The 14,283-nt window shown below is 30.5% G+C and overlaps 1 long non-coding RNA gene across 1 annotated transcript; it reads right to left on the reverse strand.

The window, feature by feature from the left end:
• Positions 1-285: 285 nt before the first annotated feature.
• LOC129295072 (uncharacterized) lies at positions 286-5,185 on the reverse strand. Its single transcript, XR_008589511.1, has 3 exons — positions 4,495-5,185; positions 1,962-2,045; positions 286-507 (listed from the first exon to the last, which is right to left on the reverse strand). It is a non-coding gene; the product is annotated as an uncharacterized LOC129295072 (long non-coding RNA).
• Positions 5,186-14,283: the final 9,098 nt, after the last annotated feature.

Below are 14,283 nucleotides of genomic sequence, written 5' to 3' on the forward strand. Positions count from 1 at the left end.
TGTAGTTCTCTTTGGCAAAAAAAAAAGAGTTGAATTTAGGTTGAATCCGCCACTTAGATTTGATATATGCAAATTTATAAAATTTAAAATTTAAAATTATTGCCTCTGATCTTATTTGTAAGTTATTTCTACCAATCTCACTAATATCAGTACAATAAAAGTACAAGGAATAATTGTAAATGAAATTTCAAAATTAACCCTTAAAATAAAAAGGCAAAAAGTACAATCAGTCAAATGTTATTATTTTTTAGTATTTCTCTCTCACACTTTAACAGATATGGTACTTTTACAGTGAAAAAGTTGAGCATTTTTTTTTACGAGGATGGAAAACTATAGGCAGGTGAATATATAAAAAAAAAAACAAAACAAAGGCTGTGCAATTTTCCACCATGAAAAAAATGCTCCTTCTTTATTGATTTAAATGCTCTAGTCAATGAGGAAGATAATGGGGACAACAACACCATTTCCTTAGACTAAAGTACTCCTCCTATGTGTGAGAATGTCCTCCTGGACAACAATAAAAATGAAGAGCAACATATTACGATCAATAAAGAAAGAAATGGTGAGGATATCTCTCTCTATGAAGCCCATGAATATCCTCATGTAAAATGTATATTGTGAAAACCTATAAAAAAGATGAACAATAAAAATATGAAACTTAATACTTTAAAGCTTGATACCTTTAAAATCACCAACAAAGAAACATTTTTAACTCAAGTAACATCAAGTAAGAAACCATTCTATTTTTGAAATTAGCATCTTGAACTCCAACTTTAAACTAACTTGTATGAGATATTCACATAGAGCTGGATTAATGTCTGTGAGGAGTCTCTTAGTCACATATGGATAGGCAACCTATTGGATATAAATAATTGGTTATTACATTAGAATAAGGTGTAACTAAAAACATTTGAAAGATATACGCAAACATATTAGATTACAGTAATGAAGTTTTGGCTTAAATATACTAAACTTTTTGGACTTATTCTTATCCCTGCTTCTTCTACTGATGCAAATGTGGAAAATGAATTTTTTAATATATGATTATTTTTTATCAAATAAATTTTAGCCTCCTTAGTCATTTTGGATATATTTGTTTGTCTAAAATAAATTATATGAAACCATATTTTTGTTTGGGTATACATTGCTATTGTTGCTAGAAGGCTTGTAGTTCACCTCCTAAAGAGAATCTAATCTATTAACAATGCTTTGCACTTGACATACCTAAAGAAAGGTGGTAAAATTGACTTTTAGGCTTTTGAAGGCAACGAGAGCAAACTTGATGCTATATGAAAGCCTTAAAAAGGAATCTACTACACTTTTGAGAAGTAGTTTTTGAAAGGTAATGCCATATACCACAAAAAAGAATATCAAATTCACATCTGTTCACAAAATTCTAAGAAAAAAAATGCATCTCTTTATTCCACACATATGGATACGGGATACAATAAATAAAATGATAATAAATTAATTGAAAAAGAAATCTATTGGTTGTCTATGCATTTCAACACTCACCATATGTCCTAACAACTAATAAAAGAACTTATGACAAATTTAATATCTATTTAGTGGCATCTATTAGGAAAAGAGGGCTAAGAAGATGGAGGCTAGAGGTAATACTTAATTGGATAGAAAGCAGTGGAATATGATTATATTAAAAGAAACCTGAGATCTCTAACCTTATTATAGTATAGTACCCTACAATGGTTAGTCTGAAAGAAAAGGTGGACATATTATATTGAAAGAAACCTTAAATCTTTAACCTTATTAACACTTTAGTAAAAAAAAATTGAATATAGATTGAAAGAGTTAAAGGAAGGCAATATAGGATTGTGACATTGAGTTGACATCAATATCATTGCCCAATTTGAATCCTTAACACATATTTATGCTTCAAAAAACCTTTATGTTAATGAGAAGCTATTAGGTTAAATAAAACTAGGATAGGAGCATCAACTTACCCATGCTCTGCAAGTGAAATTATTGCTTGTAAGATAGCTAGAGTTTATTGCTTGCATCTTGTTCATCTCTTATAAGCATTTTTTCTGCCAAAAAAAATTTCATTAGATTATATGGTCTACCAAGAAATCTAGCATTTTTAAACTTTTGAAATAGAGACAGATATGGGAAGCAATCTAGTTGAATCACCAAGGTAGCCACTGTGTAAAAGAAGAAGGTTCTTTTCAAATGAAGAACGTGTATCTATTTATAAAATTTTATTAAACTTAAGCTATCAAGGTAAATTGAATAGTATTATAACAAGAGAGACAGTTTCAACATATTCAGTTTTAATGAGAGTCATTCAATGCATTTGGCCTTAAGTTAAGGAAATAGGGGGATGCAAATCATAAAAAGATAAATAAGTGTGGAAGAAAGGGACCTAATGTGAACATGCAACAAGTCATGGCCATTCTTGTACATTGACGAACTACTTATAAGTCTTTTGCAAAGTGCGCTAGGGGTTAATAAGACATCACTGATAAGACTTAAAAAAAAGGAGTTTTGTGGCGCCATACTAGTGCAATCAAATAAAATTTAAAGGAACAAAACATGCTAGCTAGATTGAGGTGGTGTTTGTCCATGCTAGAATAATAAAGTATACCATATGATCTAACTTTTTAATCTTTGCACAACATAATCCATATTGATGAAAAATGGTTTTACATGACAAAGAAATCCTAGACCTACTACTTGGAAATAGGGGAGGAGCCACCACATTGAACATGTAAAAACAAGAATGATATTGGTAAAGTTATGTTCTTAGTTGTTGTGGCTAGACCTAGATTTTATGCACAAGGAAATGAAATTTTTTCAATGAAAATTGGGTTGTTTCCATTTGTTACAAAAGAGGTAGCAAGAAAAAGAGTGTGAATAGGAGTAGAGTCACAATAGAAATAAAACCAATCACTTCTATTACAAAAGAAGTGATGAAATCTTTCTTAATTGACAAAGTATTACCAAAAATAAAAGTCAAATGGCTAGCAAGTCATACAAGTGAAACTATTTTTGTTTAACAAAATAATGCTCGTTGTCCTGTTAATGACAATGATGTGGATTTTCATATGGTAGTAAGTGATGGTGGGTTTGATATTCACTTGATTTCTCAACCCCAAATTTCCTTAATTTAAACATTTTGGATCTTGATTATTTTAGAGCAATTTTAGCATTATAACGCCAAGAAGCACCTAAAACTATAGATGACCTTGTCAGGGCTGTGGAGAAGTCATTTAAAGTTTAAACCTCTAAGCAATTGAATAGGATGTTCCTAGCATTACAAGCTACTATGATTGACATTATGAAGGATAAAGGTTCAAACAAGTATAAGCAAAGCCATTTGAAGAAGGATGTGATGGAAAGAAAAGGAAAATTGCCTAATCAACTTAAGTGAAGTGTTGGAGCACTTAGCACAAATAGATAAATGATCGAGATTAAGGGGTGGATATTTTTATGGATCCTTTATATTTTGGTCATTAATATTTTGTGTTACAATTTGTCATGTAAATTGCAACACATAATATTAACAGTCAATATTTTGTAATAGATGCTAAACAAAGAAGATAAAAGAAGAAACTAATCAAAATGACACAAATCTGAACAAAGTAATGCAAGAGAAATTAATTCATGCATGGAATGAAGTTGATTTAAAAAATAGGAAAACATCTGAACAAAGTGTATTAATTAATGATGAGTTAAAACAAAAAAGAACTGAGATTCAAGAGCTTAGAGAAGAATACAATGTACAAACAAATTGTTAAGGTTAAAGTAAACTTACTATGGACAAAATTGTGATGAAGTTGTAAATTAAGAAAAATGAGCTCAACTTAAATTAAAACTTGTATCAAGGATTCAAAATCTATCAATCATCAAGTTTTAAACTGATAAATTTTGAACAAACTGATTAGTACATTGAGATTTATTCAAAATTATAGGTATTCATTTACAATTAATCCTTTTTACATAGGTCTATAATGGCTATATTGAAGTCAAAACCAATGACCTCAAGGATTTGTAATAATACAAGAGGGATTTTATCTTTGTAGGTAAAAGAGTGAAATCTAGCTAGGCCTCTTCCTCTTAAAGACCATTTCATTACACCAAAACCTTGGTTATGAATCTTCCTTTTTTCTAATAATAGAAAAAACACATAATTAAGGTAGTAGTAATTAGAACCTCAGTTGTCTAAGACATCATTACTTGAACCTTGCACATTTAACATGATCCAATCTAGAAAATCATACTAATTGATCGAACAAAATAGAACACACACATTGTAACCGCATTGTAACAGAACAAAACAGAGATGCATATAGAATAGAAGTGGATTAACAGAATAGAATATCATCATCTTAAATATCATCATCCATCAGACTAACAGACCATAAGCTTAACATTTATCATTGATCATAATGAGCTTAAATTCTAGGCTAGCCAAAATTACACAAAAGGCATCTAAATTTGAGACTAATCAAAACATATAATGCAGAAATCACTTACTATCTTTCTCTTCCTTAGTCAGATGTGCATAGTCTTCCTTTGGAAGTGGAAACTTGTTTTGGTCTAATAGGTGGACAATCTTCTTCTTTTTATTGCTTTCCAAAACCCTAGAATTGAGTTGCTATTGCTATTGCCATTACCGTCGCTCACTTCTTTACCATCTTCGATTGCCTCTTTATTCAAGTCAAACGAGTAGACCTTCTTCTCACTTACGACCTCAACCAAGTTAGAAGATGCAAGGGAAGAATTGTTCAAATAAGGTGCCCTCAAAATCTTTTAATTCAGAGAGGTTACCTCTCTAGAGAAGTCGAACGGCTGTAAATCTTCTTCGCTATCAAGAGAATCGTCGACTACCTTCCCCATTAGTTGATCCTATGATAGACCCTCAAAATGCTCTTCCATCAGACTTGAACAGTGAGAATCCAATGATATCTCAAACCACAAATTGATCAATGAGACTTGTGCGAGCTACAACAAAAGAGGAACTACAACAGAGGAACAATGAGCTTTATGGTAGAGAGGTGATTGATAGAGAGACTGAAGATGATGAGAGAACAAGTGAAAGAGACAGTGAGAGAGAGTAGGTTAGATGCATCAAGAAAGAGAAAATGAGAAAGAAAAAGAGATGGGTATTTGGGAATTCTATTTTGAAATACAAAATCCTGATCTATGAGTGACTAATATTGTGGATCAAGTTTGCCTTCTAGAAGGCGACTAATAATCCAGACCGGAGGGAGTATTTAACTACAAATCCTCTGATATAAACGTTACCTAAAGAAATATTCTTATCCACTTATGCCCATCAAATATATGGGGCCAACTCTAAGATTAGATCATTGTAATAAATAAAATACTATGCAAAGTGCTGTTTTTTTAAATAGAATTTTTGCTTGATGGATCCATTGCATCATTTCATTCACGTCCAATAAAATTGCACTAGTTTAATCAAATAAAATCTTAAGTATTATTATTTTTAATATCATTATTTTTAATAACTTTCTTCTTGTAATAAAGTGCTGCCTCCTTTTTTTTTTTGGTCTTTTCTCTCTTTGTCATAATTAATAATAAAATTAATTTATATTTACACATGATATATTCTATTGGATAGCATGAATGACATGATGCACAGATTTCTATGATATTTTTTTTTAAAGAACAAGAACATGACAATGAATGTATAAATGAGTTGAGTTCCATTTATACCCTCCTCTCTTATTCGTGTCATTTTCTCGCCAAGGTTTTACAATTATTGAGTAGAGGAACCAATTAAAATGTTTGAATCACACTCACCGACAGATTGACAGCAATCATGATCCTACTCTCCCTTGGCAATTTCCTTTGCATTAAATTTCTTATCATTTGTAAGTTTGCGAAGATTCATTCGTTGGATGACAAAAAAGCTTTTCACAAAGACATTGTCAATAATAGTCCCAACAAGTGGCTTCACAATGATAAAGGCGGGCATGCTTGAAAATTGAAATGCTTGGATCTAATCTTTTGAAATTCCCCCCCTTTCTGATTTACATGATTGTTTCTTAATTTCTCTAATTTACATGATTACATCTAAAAAATTAATTATATGAAGATTTTTATCTTTTAAAAATTTATCTAAATTTTTTTTTTTACTTTTCTTTTGCTTATGGATGGACAAAGACAAAGACCGATCTCCTACAAGATAATAAAAGAAAATATAGATTTCATGGAGTAAAAACTTATACCAATATATTTGCTTAAAGTGAAAATTAGATTTCTTATGCTACTTGGTGAACTTAGCTAGAGCCTAATGGTTCGTATTCCACCATTGAGTTCTACCACTTTTTGCATGTTTTGCTGGTGAGAATGATTCTTTGAAAAGTAGAAGAAGATTCGAAGAAAAAGTTATATACCATTTTTTCAAGATATGAACAATACTTTCTTAGACTTAATTTTGCCTCCACATATTTCAATTTTCAGCTGCAAATCAGGTTGATAACGAATCTTTTTAGGATACAGTGAAGACTCTTGGGTATGATCTGATTTACACTCCCAAAACTCAAGACAACAATGGAGTTTATGAAATGATTAACTTTCTCTTTGTTACCTCAAAGACAAGGGTAATGAGTATAAACATTAGAATAATAAGTGATGGTAAGAGGTATTTATAGATAATGAAATAATGTTTTGAAAATAATATAACTACTTACTTAAAAGTCATAAATACCTTATTTTGTTCCATGAACCAACATAATTTAACAATTAATAATGTATGGTTATATGAAATAATTTTTTCATAAAAAATAACATCCTTTTAATATATAGAGTTTTCTTAAAATAACACTTTCCTTTACCAAGTAGTGGTTTCCACACATTTTAAATTTATAACCTTTTAAAAGTGTCCTTAAGAACTAGAGAGACACGACTTTGGTGACCTTTAGTATTATGACTCCCTAGCTCCCTGCATAAACTTTCATAAAATTTTCTTATTTTAGGAAGACATGAATTAAAAAAAAACAGATATATTTAATTTTCATTTTGAAAATATTTTAACATGTTTTTTTGTTCTTGTCCCCTAATGATTTGTTCTTGTCGGTAGGAGAATTCTTTTAGTTTTCTCTGCTAGAAGCTATGGGAAGCCAGAAACAAAAGACTAATTTATTTGCTAACACTTCTTTCTTACGTCAAGGATTGTGAATGAAGTTTTAGCAATATATAGTATAGTACCACACCTTCGGAACTTTAGATCAATTTGGGAATGGCGTTTTAGAAATTAAGAATCTATAAATTTTATAAAGTTTTCTTTTTTAAAATAGAGGGAGAAGATTTCATGTTTTTATAAAAGATAATAAATAGAAGAAAATATTAAAAAAGAAAAAAAGATTTTTGTTTGAGGGAGAAGATTTTTTGTTTCAGAAACTTCTTACTAATTTATATCTAGACACTCAAAGGTGATTAAGAGCTTGTTTGAAATTATTTTTATTTTATTATTTTAATAACTGGTGTTTTAATTTGTAAAACATGTTTGGAAAAAAAAATGAAAACATGTGTTTTTCTCATTTTTTTTGTTTTCTAGAACAATGATATTAAAATAATTAAAATATATTTTTGTTTTTCTATTTTCTAGAATAATTAATATTTTTTATTTTTTCAAAATAATTTTTAAAATATGTTATCAAACAAATAATTTTTTTTATTTTGAAAAATAAAAACTGTTCTTAAAACAGATTATTAAACAAGCTTTAAATTTTTTTTTTTATTTTTTTATAGCCCTTAAAGCTGGTGTTTTTTTTTCTTTCAACCAATAGTGCTAATTTGGTAATAATACTTTTTGGATAATGATGTTCATTTCCTACTAAAAAAAATTCTTTAGATAAAAAAAAAAAGTCAGCCTAGCACTCACCATCATGTGCTGTGTGCCACTGATATCACAATCAATAAAGGAATTTAATTATTCAATTTTAAATGAATGAAAAGTTAGTGAAAAATATGTTTGATAATGTAATCTAAAACAAAGGCAGGGCCCGGAATAAGCTTTTTTTTGGAATCACGGATAAAGTTTATATGTATGAATAGTTAGACCAAAATGTACGGGTGGGGGCACTGAAGCGATATTCCACTCGAACTATGTTGACAAAAGAAGGCACGGACACGCATTTAGTTGTCAAGCACGTTTCATGGCATATTGCTAGCAAGTGGCCTTTCAGCCACTATTCAACCCGTGACAAAGAATTTCATTTTGCTCTTGTTTTTTTTTTTTTTCAAGGGAAATGACACTTATGTTTTAGTGAAATTATTTTATTCATGTAAAGTACCCCAGCAAATTTTGAAGTGCAAAGTAAGTTCATTGTATTCTTAGTTAATAATTTCATATAATGCAATTTGTTTATAAAACAGTATAAAGGGAGAACGAGTTGTAAATTTAGTTAGCCAAAGTTCCAAATTTTTTATTAAAATTTAATCATTAATATTTGTGTTCTTTATTAAAATTGAAAAAATGAATTGCAAATTAAGATGAAATTACAGATTTGAGAGACAATAAGGCAAGTTTCTTGAAGCATCAAAATAATGACTTTTTTAGCAAAAAATAATGATAGGTTACTTTTTCAAATTTTAATCATTAAAATTTATATATTCTATTACAATCGGGAAAATAGGTCACAAATTCAAGAAAACAAAATTATAAATTTGAGACACGGAGTGGCAAATTCTTGAAACGGTTCAAATAATGGTTTCTAATCTATAGTTTCAAATTCAACAAAATAAAATTACAAAATATTAATTATGTGAGTGTGATATAAATGGTAGCGGTCTGAGCCCTTTAAGTATCATTCCAGTTATCTAGAATAATTTTGAAATATCTTCTATTATTATTATGTATATACTTCAATTATTATTAGGAGATATTATTTGATGTTATTATGTAATTATTAGTCATTATTATATTATCTATTTTTTTGTGTATATAATGAATCCTTCATCTCAATAATAGATACAACATTTTTCAATCATTCTCTATATTATCTCTCTCTCTCGTCTCTAATAGCTTTCATAGTACTAGAGCCATATAATATTTTTTCCCATGATAAGTCAGTTTTTGAATAGTGTTAGCTTTCCTTCGCAGTGGTGTTGTCATCCTTAGTCACGAGTTCAAGTCCACCTTAAATCTATTTTCACATATCTATAGGGCAGTTTCAGTAAATTGACATTTGCAAATTCACTAAACATTGGATTGTGCCGAAATTTGGTTATTTAGGAAAGAACATCCAACGTGTCATTTTATCAGATCGTTAATTAGTTTCCTAGTGTGAGCGTTATGCTATTTGCACTATAGTCTCTGGTTTGGATGTTTTTAATCCATTATTCTCTTTTGTAAGCCTATTTGTTCCTTAAAAATATGAAAAATTCAGATGTTGCTCAATTTGTATTAGTTACCTTAAATGGTTGCAATTATCATCTTCGGTTGGAAAAATGTGATCTTGCTCATCCTACTTTGGGATCCTCTCCGATTGAACTTGAAACTTTGTTATGCACATTCATTTCTAGTTCCTTTAGCCCATCTGCTACCTTATCTACTCTCAAGGATAAATCCACTTGATATTTTAACTCTGCTTCGTGCAATCATATAATAGGTTAGGAAAATTTCTTCTCCTCTTTGATATCTAACTCTACTTCCTATCCTATACATACTGTTGATAATTCTCAAATATTTGTTAGTCATATTGGTACTATCTCCTTGCCTTCCTATTCATTTAAGATACATATTTTGTTCTTGCTATTAACTTTAACCTTCTTTTTGCTGGACAACTTGCTGATATGAGTTGTTGATATGGGTTATGACGTGTTATTTAATAAATGTGGTTGTGTTGTGATAAATTCTTAGATAGGATAGGTTATTAGGACTAGGTGTAAAGTTGGTTGCATGTTCGAGCTCACCTTAATGCACCTACTTGAGATCATTGTTTTTACATTGTGTGTTGCCTCCACATTCTCTTCTCCTAATTCTTCCCTCAACTTATGGCATCATTATCTTATTCACCATTCTTTGAGTAAATTGTGTCCTTTAATTTCTAGTGGTTTTTTAGGTCATGTTTATAGTTATTCTTTGCAATGTGTTTCTTGTCAGACTACCAAACAACTTGCTTTGTCTTTTCATAACAATGATTCTATTACTATTTCTCCATTTGATTTGATTAATTTTGATGTTTGGGGTCCTACACCTACTCTCACTATGGGAGGATCCCAATAATTTGTGATTTTTATTGATGACTTTTCTCATTTTATGTGAATTTATATGATGAAACATCAATCTGAGTTACTTGAACTTTATATCAAATTTGCTACTATGATTCACACTCAGTATTCTAAAGTTATCAAATTTTTTCATCACGATAATACTTTGAAATATTGTGACTCTAGATCACTCACCTTTCTTGATTCTCAAGTACTATTTCTCAATATTTTTGTCCCTATACTTCTCAACTGAATGGTCATGCTGAGCGAAAACACCATCATATTTTTGATTCTATTAGAGCATTGCTCATCTCCTCTTGTCCTGAACAATTTTGGGGTGAAGCAGCCTTAACCTTTGTCCTTTGCATCAATCGACTCTCGTCTCCTATCACCAATAACATTTCTCATTTTGAGCATCTCCATAGTTATCCTCCCGATTATAGTCTTTTGAAAGTCTTTGCTTGCACTTGTTTTGTTCTTCTTCTATCTCATGAAACAAACAAACTTCAAGCTCGTTCTCTTATTTGTTATTTTCTTGGTTATGATTCTAAGCATAAGGGTTATTATTGTTGGGATCCTCTCTCTCACTGTATTTGTATTTCTCAGCATGTCATCTTTTGGGAAAATACCAAATTTTCATCTCTAACTGATCTCTTATCATTCTCATTGTCTTCACCTTTTATTTTTACAAATATTTCTCCTAATCTTTTTCTAGTGACTCAAGTACAGATTCTTCTATTGAGCTCTTTTCCATGATTGATGTTGTGCCTACTCCAGATGTGCCTACTATCACACTTATTGCTCCTCTAGCACAAGTCATGCCTATTGAGCCTATATTGTCCACATACTCTTAGCCTAATTGTGTAAGAAATCCCCTCTTTCCCTTAATGATTACTATTATTTTTCCACCATTCTCCAGTTTTAGGAACCTAAATCGTTTAAGAAAGCCTATTGTGATCCCCTTTAATAACAAGCTATGGATGATGAATTGTAAGCCTTGGCCAAAATGCATACTTGGGATCTTGTTGATCTTCCTCCTAGTAAAACTTTGGTTGGGTGTTGATGGGTCTACAAGAACAAGACTCATTCTAATGGCTCATTTGAAGAAATTTAAGGCTTGCTTGGTGGCCCAAGGATTCACTTAGGAGTATAGTGTTGACTATGGGGAAACTTTTGCACCTATTTCCCGTATGACTTTTGTTCGCAACCTTTTAGCCATTGTTGCTGTTAAGCACTAGCCTCTTCACCAAATAGACGTTAAAAATGCCTTTCTTAATAGAGATCTAGAAGAAGAACTGTATTTGAAGCCTCCATCTAGGTATTAATATCTAAAAGACAAGGTTTGTCATCTTTGTCGAGCTCTATATGGACTCCAGTAGGCTTCACATGCATGGTTTGCTAAGTTTAGTAACACTATGAGTCTACTGGATTTTTCTTATAGTCTTCACAACTCAGTTCTTTTTGTTTGCTTTACTACTCATGGTATTGTTTTGTTGCTGTTGTATTTGATGTCATGATTATCATGGGCGGTGATGATACGGGAATTAAAGAGCTCAAGACATACTTAGGCCAATAATTTAAAATAAAGGATCCTAGCAGATTGAACTATTTTCTTGGGCTTGAGGTCCACCATAGGAGTGATGGTATATATCTCTCTCAAGTCAAGATGACACCAATTTAATATCCTAAGCCCACCTTTCTTATGAGGAGGTTGAAAATACTCGTATTGAATTGAATGTTCACTATATTTCTACTGATAGCACCTTGTTGGATAATCCCACTAGTTATTGCCAGCTAGTTAGGAGCCTCATCTATCTTGCCATCACCTCTCCTGACATTGCTTACGCAGTTCATGTCTAAGCCTTGTATAACTCATTATGTAGCAGTTCTTCAAATCATTCAGTATATCAGAGGCACTCTATATCATGGACTTTACTTCTCTGCTAGCTCCTTTCTTGTGTCACGAGCTTAGTCTGATGCTGATTAAGGTGGTGATCATGATGATTAACGATCTACAATAGGTTTCTGTATCATTCTCAGTCATTCCTTGATCTCTTGGAGAAGTAAGAAGTAGACATTAGCCTTTCGCTCTAGTATTGAATCGGAATATTGTGCACTAGCAAACACTACCCTGAGGTACTTTGGCTTTGTTGGTTACTTGATGAGTTGGGAGCATCTCAGAGTTCCTCTATAGATATTTATTGTGATAGTCAAGCTGAAATCAAGATTGTTCACAATGATGTGTTTCATAAGTGAACTAAACACATTGAGATTGACTGTCACTTTACTTAGCAATGTGTTGTTCAGGGCACCATCCGATTTATTCCAATTCGAACCAAGTATCAACTAGTGGACTTATTTATAAAGTTTTTTCATCCAGGCCTCTTTCAATTTCTGGTAGACAAACTCAAGTTACTCTCTGTTAAGTCATCTTGAGTTTAAGTGGGGATGTTATCTAGAATATTCTCCAATATCTTCTATCATTATTATGTATATATCTCAATTATTAGTAGGAGATATTATTTGATATTATTATATAATTATCAGTCATTATTATATTATCTATTTTCTTTATGTATATAATGTACCCTTCATCTCAGTAATAGATATAGTCTTTTTCAATAATTCTCTAGCTTATGTTTCTTTTCTCTAATAGCTTTCAATTCTAGAGTTTGATTCTTGAAAGTGTGTATAGAGAGTATTTTTTGGAGGGAACAACCTCTTAAATGGCGCTTAGATTTCTGGTGGGATTTGTCTCATAATTTTTGGCTACGAGAATATCTTGCAGAAAAAAATTGCAAAATATCAAAAAAAAACTCGATTCAATGCGCGTGTTAATTTGGTTTAATATTGAATATATTTGCTCCCTTAATTTTACCACTCACATTAGGTGCGGACGTGTTTGATTTTACTCTGCCAACCAATTAACTCATAATTTTAATGGTTTCTAATATAAATCAAACATGCTTTGAGTGCAAAAGTGAATTTCAAGCAAAATTTAGCTTAATTCAGGAAGGATTCTATTATCTTATTAATAAATGTATGGCCTGTCCTCACAATGATTAACGTTATGAGCTTGTCTCAAAGTAGAATCATTTCACCCAGCTAGTGTTATTCATGAGATACGGCTAATAGATATCATTATAGTAAAAATGGACTAAGAATGCAAGAGTGATTGATCACTGGCGTTTCAAATAATTAGTGCATTGGAAGAGACTGTTAAGGATGTGTTATATACTCTTATCTGAATGTCAATGCAGTACTCAGACCCTGGCACCTACTTGGGGCTGCCTATTCTTGGGGAAGAAAGTAATCATCTTCAGAGAATGCGCACCTTCCATCATTGAGAGAGAGAGAGAGAGAGAGAGATCAAGGTTCTCCAGATTTAATGTGGACAATTTAAATTTAAAACTTTTAATTTATATTTATTAAATAAAAAAAATTATTAAAAAATTATAAAAAATTATAAAAAATTTTTGGTAGGAAAAAGTTTAAATGAGTTCAGGTTCAATAGCTCATCAGGATTAAGACATGCTTTTTAAGTTTAAAGAGTGCTTGTAGAAGTACTTACAGCTACCTTTTATAGATTGTGGATCAAATTCTTACTAACTGAACTAATTTTTGTGAGCTAATATTTTTCTCATCAATATTCAATCTAACAATATAAATTTAATTTAAATGGTCTAATTTAATATTAAAATTTATTATTATTATTATTATTATTTTATTATTATCCAAATTATATATTCTGAATTATTTAGATTTAAAAATTTTAACTTATAATTTTTTAAAAATTACCCATGTAGGAGATTATCATTATTTTTAATATTATATTTATCAAAATAAAAGTTTATAAAAATTATAAAAAAAATTAATATTAAATTTGCATTGTCCAGAATATATTTAGATAGTTAATTTATTAAAAATTTAATATTAAAGTGGACAAACTAAATTAAACCTGTAATATTCAAAATGATGATGAAAAAATTTATTAAAAATTTTTATTTCAATAAATAATAAATAAAATAATAAAACGGTGCATGGAAGTGATTATCACCTTGGCGCTCATCATTGCTTCGCACC

This window comes from Prosopis cineraria, unplaced genomic scaffold, assembly GCF_029017545.1.
Source record: "Prosopis cineraria cultivar Desert tree isolate PC_DT_omini unplaced genomic scaffold, ASM2901754v1 PC44, whole genome shotgun sequence".
Taxonomy (NCBI): domain Eukaryota; kingdom Viridiplantae; phylum Streptophyta; class Magnoliopsida; order Fabales; family Fabaceae; genus Prosopis; species Prosopis cineraria.